The following is a 26,799-nucleotide window of genomic DNA, read 5'->3' on the forward strand; positions in this document are numbered from 1 at the left end:
TTAAATATAACAGCCAGCTTTCAAATACAACTAAATAAATAGCCGTGCACATTTTTTTCATATTCTTTCTTTTAAAACATGTAATCTTTTCCTGTAATTGCAATGTTACCACATTATTGGCTGTCTCTTCGAGTTGTTTTGAGCATGATTGGCTATTCAGACTGTCATCCAGGAATCTGGCCAATGGCAGCTATGCGCGCCTTTTACTGGTCAAGTTTGAAGTTTGAATATTCGTCTGTTAGAGTGAGAGTGTGTGTGTGTGCGCGCGCTGCTGCTGCTCGGGAGGATCTTCAGTACTAGCAAAGTCCTTTTAGGCAAGTCGTGCCACTCGGCCGCCATCTTGGCAACGCCTCCGGGCAGCTATTTCGGACCAAGCGTGCCGCACAAGCCCTCAAAAGTGAAGCCAAAACGTCTCGATCGCCCCCCGGTGACTGGTCCTAGTATAGGTTATAAGTCCCGCCTCCCCTTGTTATTCAGCGGGACGTGAGACCAACTAAATAATTAAATTACACTTCAAATATCTTTTTTCCAAAGGTGGTTTATTTCATTTGCTGTCATTTTTATCACGCTGATGTAAGTTCAAGTGTCCGTTTCAAAAATAAGTTGGCTTTTAGTTAGTTACGTGATGCGGTGGTGTAACGTCATGATTGACAGCTGTGATTGACAGGTTCTCTGAGCGAAGTAGTCACTGAAGCACCAACGGACATTTTTTCGGGATCTTCGGAGGACTGAGGAGATTGTATTTACTATATTTTAACAAGCCTCTTGTCTAACTGCAATCAATTTGTAAAAAAGTGTGCAGAATCCACTCTCCCTCAGTGCATTCTGCGAGAGTGAGGGCGGAGCGTTGATATCGCGGCTTTACTTCCTGCTCACTACTGCGCAGGTCTGGTCCCGAGATCGCTACTGCGCAGACTCAAGTTCCAATATGTCAGCGCCATATCGGGACTCTGGCGGCTTCAGTTCTCATCAATGGAAGAGAGCGAAGGGGCGTCGTCCATATTTTTTTACAGTCTATGTTTCGGACTAACAAGACCAGGCTCCTATCTAAATGAATGGGCAGAGAGTCAGAACTGCACTTTAACTGGTCACCGGGACATAAAAACTGCATGTATAGAAACAGCAGTAAAATATGATAAAAATCGCTGAAAAAGTTTGATGACTTTGCCCCAAAATAAGGTTTAAAATGCCTTTTTCCCCACAGGTTATACTTTACTACGCATGCGCAAGAGTTTACGACACCAACTTCATTTACGTCTCTATCCAGAATGCCGGTGTTGTGCAATAATCAATGTCAATATTGTTCTCCATTATTTAAATATAAGCAGGTTTGCACTTTATCAGTAATAACAATGTATTATATAGATAAGTTGTTTTAACTATTCATTTACATGAATCGGTTCAAAAGAGTCATTAGTTCGCGAATTGGACGTGTCATACGGTTGTGTGATTATCCCAGCAGTTAGGACATGGACATCCCACAAGGTTAGTGTCAACACAGAAAACATTACATCACTGGATAGGTTTTTTCGTTTATTTAGAGAGTAATTTTATGTCAGCTGAATGTGCGGAATGCATTTCAGAGAAGATAAGGCAACGTATTTTAGCACAAATCACACCCAGCGGTAATTCAGGAAAAAAAAATCTCAGAATGCTTCACATGAAACTTCGGTCTTCCGACCTTTTACCATAATGTTGTTTTATTTTGATTAATACGCGTGCGGGAGAGAGAGCAAGACAGCGCTTAATTTGGAGACGTTGAAGTCTTTTTTTACACTTTTGCCTGGCTCTGAGAGAGAGAGAGAGCGCGCGCGCGACCGGGGCGCTCTCTCTCTCCGCTGTCGCAAAACCTCAACTGTGCGCATGCGTCAGTGGAACCAGACGATAGGCTTAAATGTTTCCTGGCTTGACTTTTAAAAGCAGATGATTGGCTTACCAGCGGGAGGGGCGGGACATGTGCACACAACCGCCATCTTTGCCGTTACGGGTTTTCCTTATATAGTTGTATTGAGGATTGAGGAAGTGGCATGTCTCATAATAAATAGTCTCTGGTACTAGCCTCCTTCGGTTCTGTGGCTTTTACATTGTTTAAAACATGGATTATTTTGCATCGTACTGTTACATTTTTATTTTGAGCGAGTTGCGGGATGTAAATGGACAACGAATTTTAACAACGTAGCCTACGTGTAACGGACATATTATGCAGCTGCGGAAGGTAAATAACTTTATTTTATATAAAAATACATTCTGCTACATCAAAATATAGTGTGTTAAATTGAGAAGCTAATTTTAAATGCGACTAGAGCAATATCGATATTATGTCAATGTTTCAGGCTGCATGTGTAACGTTAGGCTAAATATTGTCAGCTAAGTTAGTTTTTGATAAAAATAAATAAAAATAAACCTCAGCATAGTCTGAGCTTTACAATGAGTGAACTGAGAACATTGTGTCTTTATACAGAGAGGAACTCGAACGAACCACACTATGAAAACTAGGCTTTTGAATGATCGCGGGATATCGGCCTAACGTTACCGTCAAAATGATGAGTCATCATCATAATATGTTTTTGAGCTGGTGAGTAAAAATTTGCAAGCTTTTTATGTCTCTTTTAGTAAGTAAATACAAATAACTAATAATATTGCTGTATGTGTGTGTTTCCCATTATCCAGGAATTTTGGGAATAAATTATCCAGCCACATGATCTTCAGTTGCGGTGAGTGTTGTCATAGTAAAATACACGTGAAATAGAGGCAGAACATGTAAACTCTGCTCAAAGGCACACTGGTCCAAACCCTCCAGTCAAAATTGTACCTGTCTTCTTGATATGAGTTTTTATGGGCCTAGCTGACCCAAACATAAATGTCCTTTCAAAATGAAATTATTTTCAAACCTGTATGACTTCTGTGAAACACAAGAATGTTGGGAATAAAACAACATTGGAACCCATTTTATGGAAAAAAATGTTCCCAATGTTTCATGATAACAAAAGAAGAACATTCTACTTGCAACATTTTGAGCATATTTTGGGAATGTTGCTAAAGTTAAAGTTGTACAATGATCTCAATATAACATTGTCCCAATGTTTCATGATAACAAAAGAAGAACATTCCCTCTGTCACGTTAGGAAAATGTTTTGAGGATATCATTGAGAGATGAGATGTTGAATGTTCTTTATAAAACGTTCTTCTAATATGACGAGTTAACACAATTAGAACATTTTACCTGCAACATTTTGAGCATATTTTGGGAATGTTGTTAAAGTTAAAGTTTGTACAATGATCTCAATATAACATTGTCCCAATGTTTCATAAAAACAAAAGAGGAACATTCTCTCTGTCACGTTAGGGAAATGTTTTGAGGATATCATTGAGAGATGAGATGTTGAATGTTCTTCATAAAACGTTCTTCTAATGTGACAAGTTAACACAATTAGAACATTTTACTTGCAACATTTTGAAAAAATTAAATAAAATAAACCTCAGCATAGGAGCTTTACAATGAGGGAACTGAGAACATTGTGTCTTTATACATAACATAAATGTCCTTTCAAAATGAAATTATTTTCAAACCTGTATGACTTACTTCTGTGAAACACAAGAATGTTGGGAATTAAACAACATTGGAACCCATTTTATAAAAAAAAAAACAAAAAAAAAACAGTGAAGTCATTTCTCAAGATATCTTAATTAAGGTTATACAAAATAAATTCATACAGTTTTGGAACAACATGGAGTACCGGTAAATAACGATAGAGAGTCTATTTTTTGGATGAGCTGTTCTTTTTAGGACATGTTCCCAGGGTCCTTTGCTAAATTAACCATGGTTTTTATTATAGTAAAGTGTAGAAACAATATTTTTATGGTGGATTGATTACAATAATTTATTACCATTTAGTTAGTGTTGCAAAACCATGGTTAATGTTAGTAAGGGTTCTCCAGATTTATATAGCCTAACACTTAAGGAAAACATAAAAAATGGTCCTATGTCACCCAGATCAATAGTCTGTTAACACACATTAACACACTTTTTACATTTTCTTAAGATCAAGCATTGGACCAATGTTTACGGAGCAGAACAGGCACCAACAGAGAAACAAGTCCATCACTAGTAAGTATCCACTGCATTTTATAAAACCGTAGTCAATTTTAAACGCACAATGCACTCCAAAATAAAAATGATCTATTTTTTTCTCCCTCGTGCCAGATTTATATCTGTCCCAGATTTATATCTGACTTTCTTTCCACAGAGATTTTTAGAAAAATTATCATTAAAGAGAATCATATAAAGAGAAATGTGGGAGGAGCTTGAATTTATTGCCTAGCCCTGTTTGTTTGAACCGCGAGAGCCGTCAAAGCTTATGCTACTCCTATGTCATGCACCGACAAGAGCCTTTTATAGTCAACACGTCGGACGCAAGCAACTTGCAGTTTTGCCCCCACCAACAACGCATAGTATTGCATACAACGGTGCGTCGCGTATCAAAAACTGGGACGACACATTTTTCTACTCATAGACGCATATGGCGGCCGAAGTGTAGTGATGCGTAGCCTTGCAGGCGCATATGCGTATCGATGCGTTGACTAACTCTTTGGGCGTAATTTGACTTGCATATGGCTGTCTGCTGGAAGCTAGTTATTTAAGTCGATAAAATTATAAATATGGTAGGGCTGGGGGAATTAACACGTTAATCTTCGCGATTAATTTGAGATGCTTAACGAGTTTATAAAAAAAATGCAATTAACGCAGCACTTTTTTTGCCTCATTTTAATGACTTCCTGTTGCGGAAAAGGCTGCAAAATATGCCGTCCCGCCCCTCCGTGTTTGGCGATCAGGTTTTATTCTCGCGCAGCTTTCATGACCGGGTCTTTTCCGCTCCGCGCTCTCCATTCCGTGTGTGTGTGTCGGCGCACTGTGTGTCAGTGCAAAGACCCGCCCCCTTGAGCTCTTTGCTCAATGTTCTGCTCCGTGTTTGCGCTGCGCGTTCTGCTCTGTCGTTAACGGCCCAAACGCTCCAATCATGTACCGATCATGCACTGGAAAAGCAAAGTCAAATAACGTGAAATTTCTCAGTAGTAGACTTCTGTGAAATAGCCCTACTGAGCTGGTATAGTCATGCTGACAACAATGGTAAAATTACCTGCTCTGATCACATGCTCTTGTCTTGTAATAATAGCTTTGTAGGACTATGTTTTATTTTGATAATTAGAAAAAAATATATATAATAATAAATTGTTAAATTTATTATGTTGATTGATTATTGAAAATAATAATATATTGATATATTGATGTTTAATATTATTTTAATACAGGGCTATTTTCTGTTCCTTTTTTTCCTTTTTGTTGTTTAATTAGGTTATTCTAAGTTTAAATATTGATGATTACAAGCTTGGGGGAAATGCAATTAATTGCATTTAATTACAGCAAATTGTGTAAATAATCAGTTACTTTTTTTAATCGATTCCCAGCCCTAAAATATAAAATATGGATATGTTTCTTACACAAACGCATCACTTCGCTTCACCTTTCGCCTTTATTAACCTGCCAGAGCCGTGTGGAGTACTTTTATCATGGATGGATGCATTTTTATGGACTTGTCAAAAAAATCCCACAGGGAGCTACAGAATAAGAAATCTTTGAAGTCCACTTTTTTACTGTCTGTTTCCATCAGTAAAATTACAGTTGTTTTTTTTCTCTCAGAATTGTGAGGCAAGAACACACAATTGCAAGAAAATATCAGAATTGTGAGCTGTCTTTTTTACTCCCCTCAGAATTCACCCTTCGAGGGAGTTTGATTGACAGGTATTTTTTACATTTTTATTTTACCAAAAATTTTTTTCTAAAAAAATTACACAAATTAAACGTTGAGACTTTGTTTCAACTTTCATATCAAAAGTAACCTGCTCTGTCTTGTCTCTGCGTTTAAACGTTTCAGCGTTTTTTCTGTGATCCGCAATGTATTTTTCATTGCGTGACAACATGATGTGTGGCGTGAGAGCGCCATGGCTTGTTGGACATAGCAACAGTAACTAAAGGGGGCGGGTCTTTGCAAATTGCATTAACCATGGCTACCTGTTAATTATCACTGGACTACTTCGCTCTCGCATCTCCCAAAAGTAATTTTTTTTTTGTTTTCTTGATTCCATTTGAATGGTTTAATTAAATTGCTATAACCAATTATTTAAAATGTAATGATTTAAGCAAAACGTTCTTCAAAGGTTAAACCAAACTTATTTGACGGATTGCCGTGTAGACCTTTGAGTTTCTCTGTGTTTTATGATATGATGATAGTTTTTCTCAAATGAAGCTAAAATGCTGCTGAAGTGACTCTCAGAGCAGCTGTATTGATGAAGTGCATTAATGTTCTCATATAGAAACGACAGCAAAAAAAAAAAAGCCAGAATTGCTTTTTTTTCTCAGGTTTTACTAATTTATCCTGTGATTCTGACTTTCAAACGGCCAATTGCGAGTTTATATCTCGCACTTCTGAGAAAAAAAAGTTTGAATTGTGATTCGCAATTACCTTTTTTAAAAATTGTATTCCATGGCGGAAACAAGCTTTCATATGCACAGACAGTAGCTCACATTTAACATGCAGATTGTGCGCACACAGAAACCTACTGGAGCACAAAAAGTTAGTGTCAACACTGTCCTGTGATTTCTCAATAAGAAACAGAAGTTATAGCATATTTTTCTTTCTGCTTTTGAAGTAACTAAAACTTACAGCTTAGCTAATAGCAAAGAGACGATTCACAGGTATGATTAAATCACACTAGAAATTGTTCTATCTCAAATGCAGTACTACTTTATCTGTATCTGATTTAAAACAAGCAGAAATCTGTAAGAAATGTAACAATCCATAGACAATATAACTGATGAAAATGAGCTGTTACATCAGAGCAAAAGCATCGTGGGCAGTGCTGTGACATGCTGCAGCTGTGCTCAAGGCTACCTGAGTTCGAGGTTCACACTTCTCAAGCCAAGTTTGTAGTTTGTTAAAATAATTTAGCCTCTAGTTGTGTTATTAAAGGGATACTCCACTTTTTTTGGAAATAGGCTCATTTTACAACTCCCCCAGAGTTAAACAGTTGAGTTTTACCGTTTTCGAATCCATTCAGCCGAGTTTCTGATATTTGGAAGAATATCAGTAACCAGACAGTTTCTGGTCTCATTGACTTCCATAGTAGGAAAAAATATATACTATGGAAGTCAATGAGACCAGAAACTGTCTGGTTACTGACATTCTTCTAAATATCAGAAACTCGGCTGAATGGATTCGAAAACGGTAAAACTCAACTGTTTAACTCTGGGGGAGTTATAAAATGAGCCTATTTCCAAAAAAAAGTGGAGTATCCCTTTAACATGTATATAATGGATTAAGTATATGTTTTAAATTACAGAAACAAAATAGATACTCATAAGGTATCATATTTATACTTTTAAATAAACTAATCTAATTAATTTCTGATTAATAATTAGGCTGGCTAATTTTGAAAGTTTTCAAAGTCAATATTGCTTGTACTGATCTTAATATGTAATATGTATTTGTATTATTTTTGTTTACACTGTTGCATGATCTTCTTTTATAGGCTATGAGGAAAAACTCTACCATGCACACAGAGAATGGAGCTCAATTCTGCTAACTGGGATAGCAGCTGAAAAAGAAGAAGAGAAGAACAGTAGAACACCTATTAATGCAGATGACTTTATTCTTTTTCTGCAAGAACCAAGACAACCAAAGACTGATGATGAGCGCTCTGAGCAAACAGCAGTCAAGACGTGTGATTGCACATTGGACTTTACTGAGTTCTTCATTTAATGTTGGGCATCTACTGTACGCAGAACTTCTAATAATTTATGTGAATGCCATTCATAAACCTGTTAGATTTTTGTTTTATTTTAGAGATTAATAAAATTTTATGTTTTAACAATGTTATAGCTAAGCATTTTTTATGTTTAAGAGAACATTTTGGGAACAAAAATAAAACTTCCCACTAAAAAATTTATAAGAATGTTAAGTAGTATTTTTAAGAGTATTTTTAGAGAATGTTATCCTAACTTTTAGAAGAACGTTCTAAGAATAAAAATAAAACTTCCTGCTAAAAACTTTATAAGAATAAAGGGATAATGTTCTAAAAATGTTATGATTAAACATTTATAGAAGGTCATCATCACAAAACATTTTTAGAGTGTTCTTAGAGAATGTTATCCTACCTTTTAGGAGAAATAATGTTCTAACAATATTATTATTAAACATTTTTATAATGTTGTAAAAAAAAATGTTATCTGAACTTTTAAAAGAACATTCTTGGAACAAAAATAAAAACACCCCCTGAAAACTTTCTAAGAACGTTAGAGAATAATGTTGTAAGAATGGTACACCTAAACATTTTAATAATGTTTTTAAATAATGTTATCCGAACATTTAAAAGAACATTCTGGGAACAAAAATAAAACTATCCGCTTACAACATTATAAGAACGTTAGAGAATAATGTTATAAGAATGTTATTACTAAACATTTTAATAATGTTTTTAGAAAATGTTCTCTAAACATTTAAAAAAAACATTCTGGGAACAAAAATAAAACTACCCGCTGAAAACGTTCTATGAACATTAGAGAATAATGTTATAAGAACGTTATTACTAAACATTTTAATAATGTTTTTAAAAAAATGTTATCCGAACATTTATAAGAACATTCTGGGAACAAAAATAAAACTACACGCTAAAAACATTATAAGAACGTCAGAGAATAATGTTATAAAAATGTTACTACTAAACATTTTAATAATGTTTTTAGAAAATGTTCTCTAAACATTTAAAAAAACATTCTGGGAACACAAATAAAACTAGCCGCTGAAAACGTTCTGAGAAAATTAGAGAATAATGTTAAAAGAATGTTACTACTAAACATTTTAATAATGTTTTTAAAGAATGTTCTCCAAACTTTTAAAAGAACATTCTGGGAACAAAACTAAAACTAGCCGCTGAAAACTTTCTAAGAACGTTAGAGAATAATGTTAAAAGAATGTTACTACTAAACATTTTAATAATGTTTTTAAAGAATGTTCTCCAAACTTTTAAAAGAACATTCTGAGAACAAAACTAAAAATATAGCTGCGAGCAGCGATTGCGGGCCCAAGCCGGTGGCACCGCCACCCTGGTGCCTTTAGTTACACTAAAGCCACCGGGGTGGCGGTGTCACCGCCTTGGGCCCTCCATCGCTGGTCGCAGCTATATTTATATATATATATATATATATATATATATATATATATATATATATATATATATATATATATATATAGATAGATATATATATATATATATATATATTCATATATACAAACATATATATATATATATATATATATGTATTTATATATGTGTATATAAATATATTTATATACACATAAATACATATATATATATATATATATATATATATATATATATATATGTTTGTATATATGAATATATATATATATATATATATATATATATATATATATATATATATACCGTTCAAAAGTTTGGGGTCAGGAAGATTTTTAATGTTTTTAGGAGAAGTCTCTTCTGCTCACCAAGGCTGCATTTATTGATTAAAAATACAAACAAAAACAGTAATATTGTGAAATATTATTCCAATTTAAAACAGCTGTTTTCAATTTTAAAATATTTTACATAGTAATTCATTTCTGTGATCAAAGTTGAGTTTTCAGCATCATTACTCCAGTCTTCAGTGTCACATGATCCTTCAGAAATCATACTAATATGATGATTGATGCTCAATAAATATTCATTATTATTTTCAATGTCGAAAACAGTTGTGTACAGATTTTATTTTTTTTCAAAATGCTTTGATGAATGTAAAGTTCAAAGGAACAGCATATATTTCAAATATATATATTTTTTAACATTATAAATGTCTTTACTGTAACTGTTGATCAGTTTAACTCATCCTTCATAAATAAAAGTACTGATTTATTTTATTTCTTTCCCCCAAAAATAAAATTTTAATTATTACTAACCCAAAACTTTTGAGCGGTAGTGTTTAAACAAAAGCTTTAGATTTCAGATAAATGCTGTTCTTTTGAACTTTCTATTCATCAAAGACTGTACACAACTGTTTTCGACATTTAAAATAATAATGAATGTTTCTTGAGTATCAATCATCATATTAGAATAATTTCTGAAGGATCATGTGACAGTGACGACTGGAGTAATGATGCTGAAAACTCAGCTTTGATCACAGGAATAAATAACAGTTTAAAATATATTAAAATAGAAAGCAGCTGTTTTAAATTGGAATAATATTTTACAATATTACTGTTTTTGTTTGTATTTTTAATCAAATAAATGCAGCCTTGGTGAGCAGAAGAAACTTCTCTGTTATGTGCGCGCCACAGGCTGCACGCACGTCCGCTTAGAGTTCCGCCTTTTGCCTTCCGTCAATATTACGTTATTAGAAAAATATTTTTTTAGAGAATCGATTTTTTGACATTTGTGAATCGATTCAGAATCGTCCACGTCCGCATCGCGATGCATCTAAGAATCAATTTTTTCTCCCACCCCTAGATTTCATACAACAGGTTAATAAACAGTAACAATTAAGTCACTTACATTTTAGATGCAATGTTGACTGTTTTTGTTCTGTTTCAGCAGCGAAAATAGTTAAACAAAGATCACGGCAGAACCATCACGCATCATGTGTTTTCTCATAACTGAACGATTCAGCATTTTTAACGAATCGGTTGACTCAAAGATTGAATGATCAATCCATAAACATCTGTCTTAATCATGATCGACTCATTCGAACGAATCGTGTGAACGAATGAATCAATGACTCGCTTATTAAGATGGATGCCTGGCGACACCTAATGGCGGTTTAGTGTTGTTTAAAAGCATCATTCTTTCCCACATGTGTGTGATTTGTGTGTGCAACATTATCATTATTTTTCTTTCACTATTATATTAGCGATTTAAAAGCACCCACTCGTGTCACACGTCGATTAACCGGTGGGAAAATATCCCCAGACACATACCTAATAAATGTATATTTAAATACAATATTGGCCTACCTGGTAAAAAGTTTTATATACTATTTTGATGTCCTTTTGGACACAAGAGGGCAGTATAGCCCTATGTTTGCTTTTTTGTTGAACCAAATAGCACTAAATAGCCTGTTTTTAACTTTTTCATTCTTCTTGAATTGCAAAAACAGAATAAAATGGGTTTAGTTGTGATATTTGTATACTTTTATATAGAAATAAATGGTATATAATTAAATTTTTAGAAGATTTTTAGTGTTTCCTTTTTGGACATTACTTTAATCCCTCGCCATAGCAAAACCGTTTGAGATATTTATTATCCATTCACAATTTAGCATATTTAATGTAGTTTCATCATGTTGAAAAAGTTTGGTACGAATAAAATAAATAGTTTAAGAGGAGTGGCTAAAAATTCAGAGGCTGATTTTGCAAAAAAATTCACATTCAGACCAAAATATCTGACTTCCTAATGGCCAGAGCTATTGAATGTAAATTAGAAAGTTGTCCGGCTTGATGAGAACAATATTCAAACTATTTTGTTTTTAACTGTAGTTAAAACTAACCCCCCCACTTTTGTCAAAAGCATGTTGAAAGTGACACACTTCCTGCTGCCAGTTGGTGGCGCTATAACTTTGACTCACAATAGCTACATCCATCTGATCAGCCTCTTACCACGAACACACTGCTGAAGTTTCATCAAGATCAGTTAATGTATGCAGAAGTTATTCCACTTCCGTGTTTCTCTTTTCTCGCCATAAATTCGATTCCTCGCCACAGCCAAACCGTTCGAGATATCAAAAATCCGTCCGCAATTTAGCATCCTCAAAGTCTTGACTACATGCACACCGAGTTTGAAGGGGACACGGTGAATTTTCTAGGAGGAGTATTTCACATTCCACAGCAAGCGTTTTCCAAACAACCCATAATAGCCGACTTCCTGTTGGGCTGGCGTAAAACTTGACCGGGGTAAAGTTGTTCGGCCCGATGAGATCTATATGTGTACCGAGTTTCATATTAATTCATGCGAGCGTGTTTGATATATGGATCAAGTTTTAGAACCCCGTTCAAGGGGGCGCTGTTGAGCCCCCCAGCCACGCCCGGGTACCAGCTTCAGCCCGGCCCTGATGGCCGTGGGTTCTGACCTGTGTGCAAAGTTTCAAGAGTTTTTGAGCACGTTAAGGACCCCAAAAGCCCCTGAAACCTTGATTAACAATATAAAAGCAATAGTCAAATCCCCCCCTCCCCTCACACACACACAGACACAGAGAGAGGGAGAGAAAATTCTTCAGAAAATCCACATTCAAACCAAAATATCTCTCTTCCTGTTGGTCGGAGATGGTTCATGTAAATTAGAAAGTTGTCCGTCTTGATGAGAACAATACACATACCAAGTTTTGTGATTCTAGGAAAAACTAAGCCCCCATTTTTGACTAAAGGTGGCGCTACTGAGCCATTCCACCACGCCCGTTTCTGAAACTTTGCACATGTCTACTGGCTAATAAATGTGATGTGTCTGTTGAGTTTCATGCAATTTCAAGTATGTTAAGAGTCTCAAAAGCATCAAAAAAGAATATTAAAGTTTGATGCGTTGCCACGGCAACAGTATCTAAGTTATCAATAATCCTTTCACAGGTTTACATCTGCCGTGTGTCTACATTGTACACATAAAGTTTGAAGCAAATCGGGTAAAAATAAGACACTGATTTTAAAGCATTTTGAAAGTGATGTACTTCCTGCTGCCTGTTGGTGGCGCTATAACTTTGACTCACAATAGTCACATCTGTGCGATCGGCCTCTTACAACGAACACACAGCTGAAGTTTCATCAAGATCAGTTAATGTATGCAGAAGTTATAACACACTTCCTGTTTCATTTTTTCGCCATAAATTTGTTTCCTCACCACGGCCAAACCGTTCGAGATATCAAAAATCCGTCCGCAATTTAGCATCCTCAATGTCTTGACTTCATGCACACCGAGTTTGGAGGCGAATCGATGAATTCCCTAGGAGGAGTACATTAAATTCCACAGCATGCGTTTCCAAACAACGCTAAATAGCCAACTTCCTGTTGGGCTGGCGTAAAAAGTAAGAGTACGAAAGTTGTTCGGCCCGATGAGATCTATATGTGTACCGAGTTTCATATTATTACATGCAAGCGTGTTTGATTTATGGACCAGGTTTTCGGACCCTGTTCAAGGGGGCGCTGTTGAGCCCCCCTGCCACGCCCGGGTACCAGCTTCAGCCCGGCCCTGATGGCCGCGGGTTCTGACCTGTGTGCAAAGTTTCAAGAGTTTTCGAGCATGATAAGAGCCCCAAAAGTGCCCGAAAGGTTGACAGAAAAATAATAAATAATAATAATAATATAGCTGCGAGCAGCGATTACGGGCCCAAGCCGGTGGCACCGCAACCCCGGTGCCTTTAGTTACCTAAAGGCACCGGGGTGGCGGTACCGCCGGCTTGGGCCCTCCATCGCTGCTCGCAGCTATATTTATATATATATATATATATATATATATATATATATATATACATACATACACACACATACATATATATGTATATATATATATATATATATATATATATATATATATATATATATATATATATATATATATATTATTGTTCAAAAGTTTGGGGTCAGTAAGATTTTTAATGTTTTTAGGAGAAGTCTCTTCTGCTCACCAAGGCTGCATTTATTGATTAAAAATACAAACAAAAACAGTAATATTGTGAAATATTATTCCAATTTAAAACAGCTGTTTTCAATTTTTAAATATTTTACATAGTAATTCATTTCTGTGATCAAAGTTGAGTTTTCAGCATCATTACTCCAGTCTTCAGTGTCACATGATCCTTCAGAAATCATACTAATATGATGATTGATGCTCAATAAATATTCATTATTATTTTCAATGTTGAAAACAGTTGTGTACAGATTTTTTTTTTCAAAATGCTTTGATGAATGTTAGTTCAAAAGAACAGCATATATTTCAAATATATATTTTTTTAACATTATAAATGTCTTTACTGTAACTGTTGATCACATCCTTCATAAATAAAAGTACTGATTTATTTTATTTATTTACCCCAAAAATAACATTTTAATTATTACTAACCCAAAACTTTTGAGCGGTAGTGTTTAACGTTACAAAAGCTTTAGATTTCAGATAAATGCTGTTCTTTTGAACTTTCTATTCATCAAAGACTGTACACAACTGTTTTCGACATTTAAAATAATAATGAATGTTTCTTGAGTATCAATCATCATATTAGAATAATTTCTGAAGGATCATGTGACAGTGACGACTGGAGTAATGATGCTGAAAACTCAGCTTTGATCACAGGAATAAATAACAGTTTAAAATATATTAAAATAGAAAGCAGCTGTTTTAAATTGGAATAATATTTTACAATATTACTGTTTTTGTTTGTATTTTTAATCAAATATATGCAGCCTTGGTGAGCAGAAGAAACTTCTCTGTTATGTGCGCGCCACAGACTGCACGCACGTCCGCTTAGAGTTCCGCCTTTTGCCTTCCGTCAATATTACGTTATTAGAAAAATATTTTTTTAGAGAATCGATTTTTTGACATTTGTGAATCGATTCAGAATCGTCCACGTCCGCATCGCGATGCATCTAAGAATAATTTTTTTCTCCCACCCCTAGATTTCATACAAATAAACAGTTACAATTAAGTCACTTACATTTTAGATGCAATGTTGACTGTTTTTGTTCTGTTTCAGCAGCGAAAATAGTTCAACAAAGATCACGGCAGAACCATCACTTATCACGTGTTTTCTCATAACTGAACGATTCAGCATTTTTAACGAATCGGTTGACTCAAAGATTGAATGATCAATCCATAAACATCTGTCTTAATCATGATCGACTCATTCGAACGAATCGTTTGAACGAATGAATCAATGACTCGCTTATTAAGATGGATGCCTGGCGACACCTAATGGCGGTTTAGTGTTGTTTATTCTTTCCCACATGTGTGTGATTTGTGTGTGCAACATTATCATTATTTTTCTTTCACTATTATATTAGCGATTTAAAAGCACCCACTCGTGTCACACGTCGATTAACCGGTGGGAAAATATCCTCAGACACATACCTAATAAATGTATATTTAAATACAATATTGGCCTACCTGGTAAAAAGTTTTATATACTATTTTGATGTCCTTTTGGACACAAGAGGGCAGTATAGCCCTATGTTTGCTTTTTTGTTGAACCAAATAGCACTAAATAGCCTGTTTTAACTTTTTCATTCTTCTTGAATTGCAAAAACAGAATAAAATGGGTTTAGTTGTGATATTTGCATTCTTTTATATAGAAATAAATGGTATATAATTACATTTTTAGAAGATTTTTAGTGTTTCCTTTTTGGACATTACTTTAATCCCTCGCCATAGCAAAACCGTTTAAGATATTTATTATCCAGTCACAATTTAGCATATTTAATGTAGTTTCATCATGTTGAAAAAGTTTGGTACGAATAAAATAAATAGTTTAAGAGGAGTGGCTAAAAATTCAGAGGCTGATTTAGCAAAAAAAATCACATTCAGACCAAAATATCTGACTTCCTGATGGCCAGAGCTATTGAATGTAAATTAGAAAGTTGTCCGGCTTGATGAGAACAATATACAAACTATTTTTTCTTTACTGTAGTTAAAACTAACCCCCCCACTTTTGTCAAAAGCATGTTGAAAGTGACACACTTCCTGCTGCCAGTTGGTGGCGCTATAACTTTGACTCACAATAGCTACATCGATCTGATCGGCCTCTTACCACGAACACACTGCTGAAGTTTCATCAAGATCAGTTAATGTATGCAGAAGTTATTCCACTTCGTGTTTCTCTTTTCTCGCCATAAATTCGATTCCTCGCCACAGCCAAACCGTTCGAGATATCAAAAATCTGTTCGCAATTTAGCATCCTCAATGTCTTGACTTCATGCTGACTGAGTTTGGAGGTGATTGAATGAATTCTCTAGGAGGAGTACATCACATTCCACAGCAAGCGTTTTCCAAACAACCCATAATAGCCGACTTCCTGTTGGGCTGGCGTGAAACTTGACAGAGGGAAAGTTGTTCGGCCCCATGAAATCTATATGTGTACCAAGTTTCATATTAATTCATGCAAGCGTATTTGATATATGGACCAAGTTTTCAGACCCTGTTCAAGAGGGCGCTGTTGAGCCCCCCTGCCACGCCCTATTCTGAAACTTTTCACATGTCTACTGGCTAATAAATGTGATGTGTCTGTCGAGTTTCATCCAATTTCAAGCATGTTAAGAGTCTCAAACGCATCCGAAAAGAATATTAAAATTTGATGCGTTGCCACGGCAACAGTATCTAAGATATCAATAATCCTTTCACAGGTCTACATCTGCCGTGTGTTTACATTATACACATAAAGTTTGAAGCAAATCGGGTAAAATTAAGAGGGTGACTTCAAAGCATTTTGAAAGGGACACACTTCCTGCTGCCAGTTGGTGGCGCTATAACTTTGACTCACAATAGTCACATCCTTGTGATCGGCCTCTTACAACAAACACACTGCGAAAGTTTCATCAAGATCAGTTAATGTATGCAGAAGTTATAACACACTTCCTGTGTACCATTATTCGCCATAAATTCGTTTCCTCGCCACAGCCAAACCGTTCGAGATATCAAAAATCCGTCCGCAATTTAGCATCCTCAATGTCTTGACTTCATGCACACCGAGTTTGGTTGTGATTGGACGAATATTCTAGGAGGAGTATTTCAAATTCCAGAGGATGCGTTTTTCAAACAACCCATAATAGTTGACTTCCTGTTGGGCTGGTGTAAAACTTAGAGCACGAAAGTTGTTCGGCCCGATGAGATCTATATGTGTACTGAGTTTCATATTATTATATGCAAGCGTGTTTGATTTATAGACCAAGTTTTCGGACACCATTCCAGGGGGCGCTGTCGAGCCCCCGTGCCACGCCCGGGTACCAGCTTCAGTCCGGCCCTGATGGCCGCAGGTTCTGATGTGTGTGCAAAATTTCAAGAGTTTTTGAGCATGTTAAGGGCCCCAAAAGTGCCCAAAAGGTTGACAAAATAATAATAATAATAATAAAATATAGCTGCGAGCAGCGATTGCGGGCCCAAGCCGGTGGCACCGCCACCCTGGTGCCTTTAGTTACACTAAAGCCACCGGGGTGGCGGTGTCACCGGTTTGGGCCCTCCATCGCTGCTCGCAGCTATATTTATTTATTTATATATTTATATATATATATATATATATATATATATATAAATATAAATATCTATCTATCTATCTATCTATCTATCTATATATATATATATATATGTATATAAATATCTATCTATCAATCTATATCTATCTATCTATCTATCTATCTATCTATCTATCTATCTATCTATCTATCTATCTATCTATCTATCTATCTATCTATCTATCTATCTATCTATCTATCTATCTATCGTAAATCCTCTAATAAAGGCCCGGGCCTTTATTTTACTCAAGCGCATCGCGGCCCAGGCCTTTATTGGAAGGAGGCCATAATTAGAGACAGGCCTTTATTTGTATTTGAGCAAAACGGACTACCAGTAGAATGAATAAAAACGAGATTTTGTGTCTATTTTAACCTATAAAATACTAGGTTAATTTATTGAAAACGTACAGTTAGTTACCATATAACATTATGGTATGCATACAGAACATTAACAACAAATAAATATAATATAAATAATATTTTTTGTGAAAAGCAATGACTCATTTTGAAACAGTATTTGTTCCAGCAGTAGTAACGTTAGCTCCACAACAGCACGCATCTGTGCATTCATTGATTTCATTCATTCATTCACACACTAGAAACGCGTGTCTTTTTGCGTGTAACTTACAGACACTATTGCGATTAGAACAAAGCAAATAGAACTGACCTATTTCTCAGCTGGATCCGTTGCTCCTCGAAATAATACTTCCAAGCACTTCTGAGGTAAATTTTCCAGGATTATTATTACTTAGATAGATGTGTGTTATCCAGCTGATTGTGGGTGTTCAGGTTTGCGTGGATCGCCTTAGATTATTTGCGTTTGAATAACGCGCGCTCTCCGTAATTAAGAGATCAAAGTCAACAGAGTATTTTGAAACTCGTTTGCACTTAAGAAAAAAAGCGAGCCTATCGCGCCAGTGCGATTGTCGATCCCAGGGGGTTAAAAAAATAGATTTTCGCCAAAAATCCTCTTTGGCTCCGCAGCTGCCATGGTAAACAACATTAGCCTACCGGTGACTGAATTCTCACGTGCGAGTCAAGAGCGAAGTGATTGACATAACCAGGCTACCATAGCTATGGCTTGGATTCATTAGCAAACATTGCCCCCCTGTGGTATTTGCATGTTACTATCACAAGCATAATGTTGTGGCCTGCCCAGAAAAACGTTGTATCCAATAATAGCCCCGGCCACTATTAGAGACCGGCCTTTATTTACCTCCGCCAACAGCGAGACCGGCCAATGTTAGAGACCCGGCCACTAATGGAATACAGGCCACTATTAGAGGATTTACGGTATCTATCTATCTATCTATCTATCTATCTATCTATCTATCTATCTATCTATCTATCTATCTATCTATATATGTATACACACACACACACACACACACATATACATATATATATATATATATATATAAGACAGAAAATATTACTTGTCTTACCTTATTCTGATTTTATGATACACTCAAAATATTCCACAACAAATCCTTTAAATTTAATGTAAAAATAAAAACGAAAGTAAGCAGTGTTGGTCTCACGTAACCCTCTCATTAGAATCAAAATGTTTCAATATTTGCGATGTATTTGGATGCTAAACTATTCTTTATTATAGGCTTTGTACTTCACTCGTGTTCCAATATCGATGGAAAAAATCATCCTCTTCACGCGCGCAAAAATGTGCTTGGAAACATCACAGTGGAGCTCTGCTTACTGTAAATGGTACAAATTGTACTACTGACTATTTAAACAGAGCAGTGTAATTCGTTTATGTTAGGTTGACTATTTTTATTATTATATTGTATTAGGGCTATAATGAACAGGCTGCGATGTCAAGATTGCAATTCTGGAATGTGTGTGTGTGTGTGACGCGGTTGCGGTTGAAAAGTGGACACAAAAACATAAATAAAATGTTTTAGTTAATTCCTACATCCATAGGAATAAATTGAAAATGCTCGCTCTACTCCGCACCATTATCAATGTCTGTGCGGACGTCTGTATTTTACTAGTATATAGTATACTATAGTTAGCGATTTAAAAGCGCTCAGCGGTGTCACACGTCGATTAACCGGTGGGAAAATTTTATCACAGTCACATCCCTAATATATTTATATATAAATACAATAGGCCTACCCAAGGGTGTAACTTTGGTTTGAGAAGTGGGGGGGACACAAAACGGGGGAACATTTTTTCTATTTGAATCCCATTTCCTGCATTTACATACATTTAGGGACTATGGTGATACAAAATAATTAATAATAATAATTTTGAAAATAATTAAGTTGATTATAATGATAAATTCTGCCAAAAAGAATAGTAGGCTACTAAACTATGTATAACAAAAAGATGTCTTACTTTTTTATTGTTCAATAGGGGCCGATTGCCAAGACGTGAGAGAATCATTTTATAAAGTCAAAAATGTTCACTATTAATGTTTTGTGTGTAAATAAAATTGAAATAAAGTGAGACTCAATTTCCACTGTAATGTAGAAACAACATAAAGACAGTATATTTTAAAGTATGTATCACTGATATTAATATAGCTACCGATGTCTCGATGAAAATTATTTTTTCCCCCAAATTTTAAATATTTATTAGGCTTCAAAAATATAACAACTTAATTTAAGTGAACTTTAAACAATCCTCACTTAAACCCATAATAAATGTCATATTTACCCAGGGCCGGATTAACATTTTCCTGTGCCCATCAAGACTCAAGGCCCCCATAGTTAGGGGGGTTCGGGGGCATGCTCCCCCGAGAAAATTTGGATTTCTTTGACCTACATATGTGTAATTTAGGACTTTTGAAGGCCAAAAAATTATAAGAAATAGGCTATTTAAAACCTTGTCATTAGATTATTTGTCAATACCTGCTCTCTCCTCATCTTCATATTTCTTATTCTCTCAGTATTCTTATCCTGGCCTATTTCTTCCCCTCCTAAAGCTGAACTTAGACTGATAGTCTTTTCATTTCCGTCTGTGTCAGTGACGAAAGTAAACATAGGCTCAACTGATATTTATACGTTTTATGAATCATTTTCTTAGACAAGTTAATTTACTCAAGGCTACCTGTAGCCTAAGTCAGTATTGCCATTAGGAACCTTCTGCAAGCTTTGGAATTTGAAAACATCTGTTTTTAAATGTTAAAAGTCATTTTAAATAATAGAAATTATAGGCTACGTTTAACGCAGTTGGTGGAATTGGCAGACATTCCCTTAAGCATTGTGTGCTGTGGAAACGCGTCAAAGCATTATCAATTATGCAGCATTAATGCACGAATGATTTTGAATGAATATTTTCATCATGTCGATATACAATGGTCACATAATGTTAAAACTAATCTTGCTATTGATATCTTTGTTAGACTACCGACCCTGTAGAACAAATGTCCTGCTAATATCGAACCCAAAACGAACTTTACCGCGCTCAACCAGCGGGAGTGCATTTCACGAATTACGCCCCTGCGTGAACCCGCGTAGATGCACCTTATGCAGTAATTCGATTCTGGCGCGCTGTCTGTGCGTCGTGTGCGTGTGTCAGGAGCGCTCCCTGCTCATTAGAACTTTCATTGAGCTATTTTTAGAGTGTGGACGCGACGTTCCTGGACGCGGCAGCTCGCATCGGCACAGGCTTTCTTTGTCCTGCTCCTCCGTGGCGATGACGGTGTGCGAAAAAAAAAAAAAAATCATCATAACGAATTGGAAAGTGGGGGGGACACAAACGGGATTTTGAAAAGTGGGGGGGACATGTCCCCCCTGTCCCCATAGGAAATTACGCCCGTGGGCCTACCTGAAAGAGAATTTTACTTGCCCGACCAGAGTATAGCCTGATTAGAACGTCAATAACAAAAAAAATAACTTGGGAATCACTAAAACGAGAGATTATTCTAATTTCATTACATTCATTTTAAGTTGCAATCAGCAGTTAATAATAAATGTATTACTGATCAATGGTAACAAGGTTGCACTGCTGAGGCTCATGCTGCTTCTCCAGGAGAATTGTAAACAAATGAGCGCAGCACACAAAAAAGCAACCCAGTTAACAACATACTGACTATAAAAATTACAAATATGGAGTTTTTATATATTTTATAACATATGATAGAGTTAAGCAACCTCACTTGACGAGTAGGCAACTATTTCCTGAATACAATCACGATTGAAACTGTGACATTGATTTCATACAACAGGTTAATAAACAGTTACAATTAAGTCACTTACATTTTAGATGCAATATTGACTGTTTTTGTTCTGTTTCAGCAGCAAAAATAGTTAAACAAAGATCACAGCAACTTGTTTTCTCATTACTGAATGATTCAGCATTTTGAAACGAATCGCTTGACTCAAAGATTCAATGGTCAATCCATAAACATCTGTCTCAATCATGAATGACTCAGTCATTGGAATGAATCGTTTGAACGAATGAATCAATGACTCGCTCATTAAGATGGTCGCCTGGCGACACCTAATGGCGGTTTAGTGTTATGTTTAAAAGTATCATTCTTTCCAACGTGCACCATTATCAATGTCCGTGCGGACGTCCGTTTTTTTACTTTCACTTTTATATTAGCGATTTAAAAGCACCCGCTCGTGTCACACGTCGCTTAACCGATGGGAAAATATCCTCACAGTCATATACCTAATAAATTTATATTTAAATACAATAGGCCTACCTAGTAAAACGTTTTATATACTATTTTGATATCCTTTTGGACACAAGAGGGCAGTATAGCCCTATGTTTGCTTTTTTGTTGAAACAAATAGCACTAAATAGCCTGTTTTTAACTTTTTCATACTTTTTGAATTGCAAAAACAGAATAAAATAGGTTTAGTTCTAATATTTGTATAATTTTATATAAAAATAAATGGTGTATAATTAAATTTTAAGAATATATGAGATGTTTTCTGATTCCTTTTTTGACATTATTTTAATCCCTCGCCATGTCAAAACCGTTTGAAATATTTAATATCCGTTCACAATTTAGCATGTTTAATGTATTTTCATCGTGTTAAAAAAGTTTGGTGTGAATAAAAAAAAAAACACTTAGCAGGAGTGGGTAAAAAGCAGAGGCTGAATTTGCAAATAAATCCACATTCAAACCAAAATATCTGACTTCCTATTGGTCGAAGCTAATAACTGTATATTAGAAAGTTGTCCGGCTCGATGAGACCAATGTACGTACTGATTTTTAAAACTGTGGGTAAAACTAACCCCCCCCACTTTTGTCAAAAGCATTTTGAAAGTGACACACTTCCTGCTGCCAGTTGGTGGCGCTATAACTTTGACTCACAATAGTTACATCCATCTGATCGGCCTCTTACCACGAACACACTGGTGAAGTTTCATCAAGATCCGTTAATGTATGCAGAAGTTATACCACTTCGTGTTTCTCTTTTCTCGCCATAAATTCGTTTCCTCGCCACGGCCAAACCGTTCGAGATATCAAAAATCCGTCCGCAATTTAGAATCCTCAATGTTTTGACTTCATGCACACCGAGTTTGGTGGGGATTGGATGAATTCTCTAGGAGGAGTACTTCGCATTCCACAGCAAGCGTTCTCCAAACAACCCATAATTGCCGACTTCCTGTTGGGCTGGCGTAAAACTTAGAGCACGAAAGTTGTTCAGCCCGATGTGATCTATATGTGTACCGAGTTTCATATCATTACATGCAAGTGTGTTTGATTTATGGACAAGTGTTCGGATCCCATTCCAGGGGGCGCTGTTGAGCCCCCCTGCCACACCCGGGTACCAGCTTCAGCCCAGCCCTGATGGCCGAGGGTTCTGACCTGTGTGCAAAGTTTCAAGAGTTTTCGAGCACGTTAAAGGCCCCAAAAGCCCCTGAAACCTTGAAAAACAGGAATTTTAAACAAATCTCACTCAAAAGACAAATCCCCCCACCCCTCACACACACAGAGACGCAGAGGCAGAGAGAGAGAGGGAGAGAATTCTACAAAAAATCACATTCAAACCAAAATATCTCACTTCCTGTTGGTCACAGCTTATGACTATAAATTAGAAAGTTGTCCGGCTTGATGAGAACAATATACATAACGATTTTTGTGACTCTACTTAAAACTAAGCCCCCATTTATGACTAAAGGTGGCGCTACTGAGCCCCTCACCACGCCCGTTTCTGAAACTTTGCACATGTCTACGGGCTAATAAATGTGATGTGTCTGTCGAGTTTCATCCAATTTCAAGCATCTTAAGAGTCTCAAAAGCATCCAAAAAGAAAATTAAAGTTTGATGCGTTGCCACGGCAACAGTATCTAAGATATCAATAATCCTTTCACAGGTCTACATCTGCCGTGTGTTTACATTATACAGATAAAGTTTGAAGCAAATCGGGTAAAAATAAGAGGGTGATTTCAAAGCATTTTGAAAGTGACACACTTCTTGCTGCCAGTAGGTGGCGCTATAATTTTGACTCACAATAGTCACATCAATGTGATCAGCCTCTGACAACGAACACACTGCTGAAGTTTTATCAAGATCCGTCAATGTATGCAGAAGTTATAATACACTTCCTGTGTCCCATTATTCGCCATAAATTCGTTTCCTCGCCACAGCCAAACCGTCGCCCTTTCAGGGCTTGGGCCCTAAAAATAAAAATAAAAATAATCCTACCGGAAACAATAGGGCCTTCGCCCTTTCAGGGCTTGGGCCCTAATAATAATCCCACCGAAAACAGCGGGCCCAAGCCGGAGGCACCGCCACCCTGGTGCCTTTAGTTACACTAAAGGCACCGGGGTGGCGGTGTCACCGGCTTGGGCCCTCCATCGCTGCTCGCAGCTATATATATATATATATATATATATATTATTTTTTTTGTTTTGTTATATATATATATATATATATATATATATATATATATATATATATATATATATATATATATATATATTAAATTTGTTGGATGCTAAAGATTTGTTTATTATAGGCTTTGTACTTCACTCACGTTCCACTATTGAAGGGAAAAATTATCCTCTTCACATGCGCAAATATGTCCTTGGAAACATCACAGTTTAGCGGTGATTACTGTGTTTAAATAGTCAGTACAATTCATACTATTCAGAGCAGTGTAATTTTTATATGTTAGGTTGACTATTTTACTATTATATTTTATTAAGGCTATAATGAACAGACTGCGATATCAAGATTGCAATGCGCTCGCTCTGCACCATTATCAATGTCCGTGCGGACGAACATATTTTACTTTCGTTTTTAAGTTACCGATTCAAAAGCCCCCAGCGGTGTCACACATCGATTAACCGGTGGGAAAATATTCCCACAGTCACATCCCTAATATATTTATATATAAATACAATAGGCCAACCTGAAAGAGAATTTTACTTGCCCGACCAGAGTAGCCTGATTAGAACGGCAATGACAAAAAAATAACTTGGGAATCACTAAAACGAGAGATTATTCTTATTTTATTACATTCATTTTAAGTTGCAATCAACAGTTGTTAATAAATGTATTACCAGTGATCAGTTGATCAATGGTAACAAGGTTGCGCTGCTGAGGCTCATGCAGCTTCTCCAGGAGAAATGTAAACAAATGAGATCAGCACACAAAAAACAAACTCAGTTAACAACTTACTGACTATAAAAATTATAAATATGGAGTTTTGATATATTTTATAACAGTTAAGCAACCTCACTTGACGAGAAGGCTGTTTCCTGAATACAATCACGATTGAAACTGTGACATTGATTTCATACAACAGGTTAAAAAACAGTTACAATCAAGTCACTTACATTTTAGATGCAATATTGACTGTTTTTGGTCTGTTTCAGCAGCGAAAATAGTTAAACAAAAAGATCACAGCAGAACCATCACGCGCATCTCTCAGCAATGTGTTTTCTCATTTCTGAATTAGGGCTGTCACGATGTTAGATTTTTCACACCACGGTTATTGTGGCCAAAAGAATTCACGATATCGATATATCGCGATATCTATAGAATCTATGGGGGGGGGGGGGGTTGAGATTTGTGTCTTCCTTCACAAATTTTTGTGAAGGAAGACAAGCATGTGAAGTTTATCTGGTTTCAAACTGAAGCCAAACACTGTCTGAAGGTTTCCTGAAGAACTGAAAAGCTGAAAACTGAAAAGCTCTTAAACCTGTTGTTGCACTGGCGCCAATAAAGTCATGCAGATAGCAGATTTGAATTAAAAAATCAAGTGCAAATACAAATACAAAAATAAGATGAGTAAAGAAAACGGGGTTCTTCATTTTAATAATCACCCTTTATTAAATATATGAACACAGAAACCCCCTGTTAACAGTTAATGTCACGTTTCCCATTCCATGATGACTAGTAAAATAATAGCCGCGTCTATGACAACTCGACGTATTGCACACCGGACACGCACTTTCTCAGTTTATGGCCAGCAATATCATTATGTTTAAGGACATTATGGAATTGAGATAATGTCTGTACTATGTTATGATTATACTGTACAATTAAATACAATAGTTGCTGAGTCTGTGATCTGAACACTTTTTTCTGCGCTCTGTGTCGCGGCAGGATTTTGAACAAGGTCCTGAGCCGTTGCTGGGCACCGCGGACAGACGCCGAATAGAACCGCGCTGTGCTTCTCGTCCGGTGTGTGTACACTCATACAGAATGTGTTCGAATTTTAAAGACGTGGCGCTGCGCTTCTCGTCCGGTGTGCGACCACCTCTAAGGTGCTGTTTTCTTTGAAGCCGAAGAACTCTGTTGTTAATACTGGCGAGCTCAGCTTACTTTTTTCGGGTGTGGACAGAGTGTTTCACTCTAGCTGCGCGGGCGCGGACGAGCGCTGCGTCTAGAAAACGCCAATATCGCCAATACCGGTATATTGTATTGCTCTAAATTAACACGATGTTGATATTTCATGCTTTGAATATCACGATTATCGTCAATACCGGTATATTGCGACACCCCTATTCTGAATGATTCAGCATTTTGAACGAATCGGTTGACTCAAAGATTGAATGATCAATCCATAAACATATGTCTTAATCATGAATGACTCAGTCATTGAAACGAATCGTTTGAACGAATGAATCAATGACTCGCTCATTAAGACGGTCGCCTGGCGACACTTAATGGCGGTTTAGTGTTATGTTTAAAAGTATCATTCTTTCCAACGTGTGTGTGATTTGTGTGTGCACCATTATCAATGTCCGTGCGGACGTCCGTATATTACTTTCACTTTTATATTAGTGATTTAAAAGCAACCGCTCGTGTCACACGTCGATTAACCGGTGGGAAAATATCCTCACAGTCATATACCTAATAAATTTATATTTAACTACAATATAGGCCTACCTGGTAAAAAGTTGTATATACTATTTTGATATCTTTTTGGACACAAGAGGGCAGTATAGCCCTATGTTTGCTTTTTTTTGTTTAACCAAATAGCACTAAATAGCCTGTTTTTAACTTTTTCATTCTACTTCATTTGCAAAAACAAAATAAAAT

At 36.2% G+C, this 26,799-nt stretch overlaps 1 protein-coding gene and 1 long non-coding RNA gene across 2 annotated transcripts in view; one reads left to right on the forward strand and one right to left on the reverse strand.

The window, feature by feature from the left end:
- LOC311302985 (uncharacterized protein) overlaps positions 1–26,799 on the reverse strand; it is a gene marked incomplete at its 5' end in the record, with an annotated part of 130,476 nt that overhangs the window by 88,384 nt on the left and 15,293 nt on the right. The window lies entirely within an intron of this gene.
- On the forward strand, positions 2,475–7,902 carry LOC311303078. The gene is made up of 4 exons (XR_014629705.1): positions 2,475–2,575; positions 2,671–2,714; positions 4,044–4,108; positions 7,588–7,902. It is a non-coding gene; the product is annotated as an uncharacterized lncRNA (long non-coding RNA).

This window comes from Rutilus rutilus (assembly GCF_951802725.1).
Source record: "Rutilus rutilus genome assembly, chromosome: 13".
NCBI classification, from domain to species: domain Eukaryota; kingdom Metazoa; phylum Chordata; class Actinopteri; order Cypriniformes; family Leuciscidae; genus Rutilus; species Rutilus rutilus.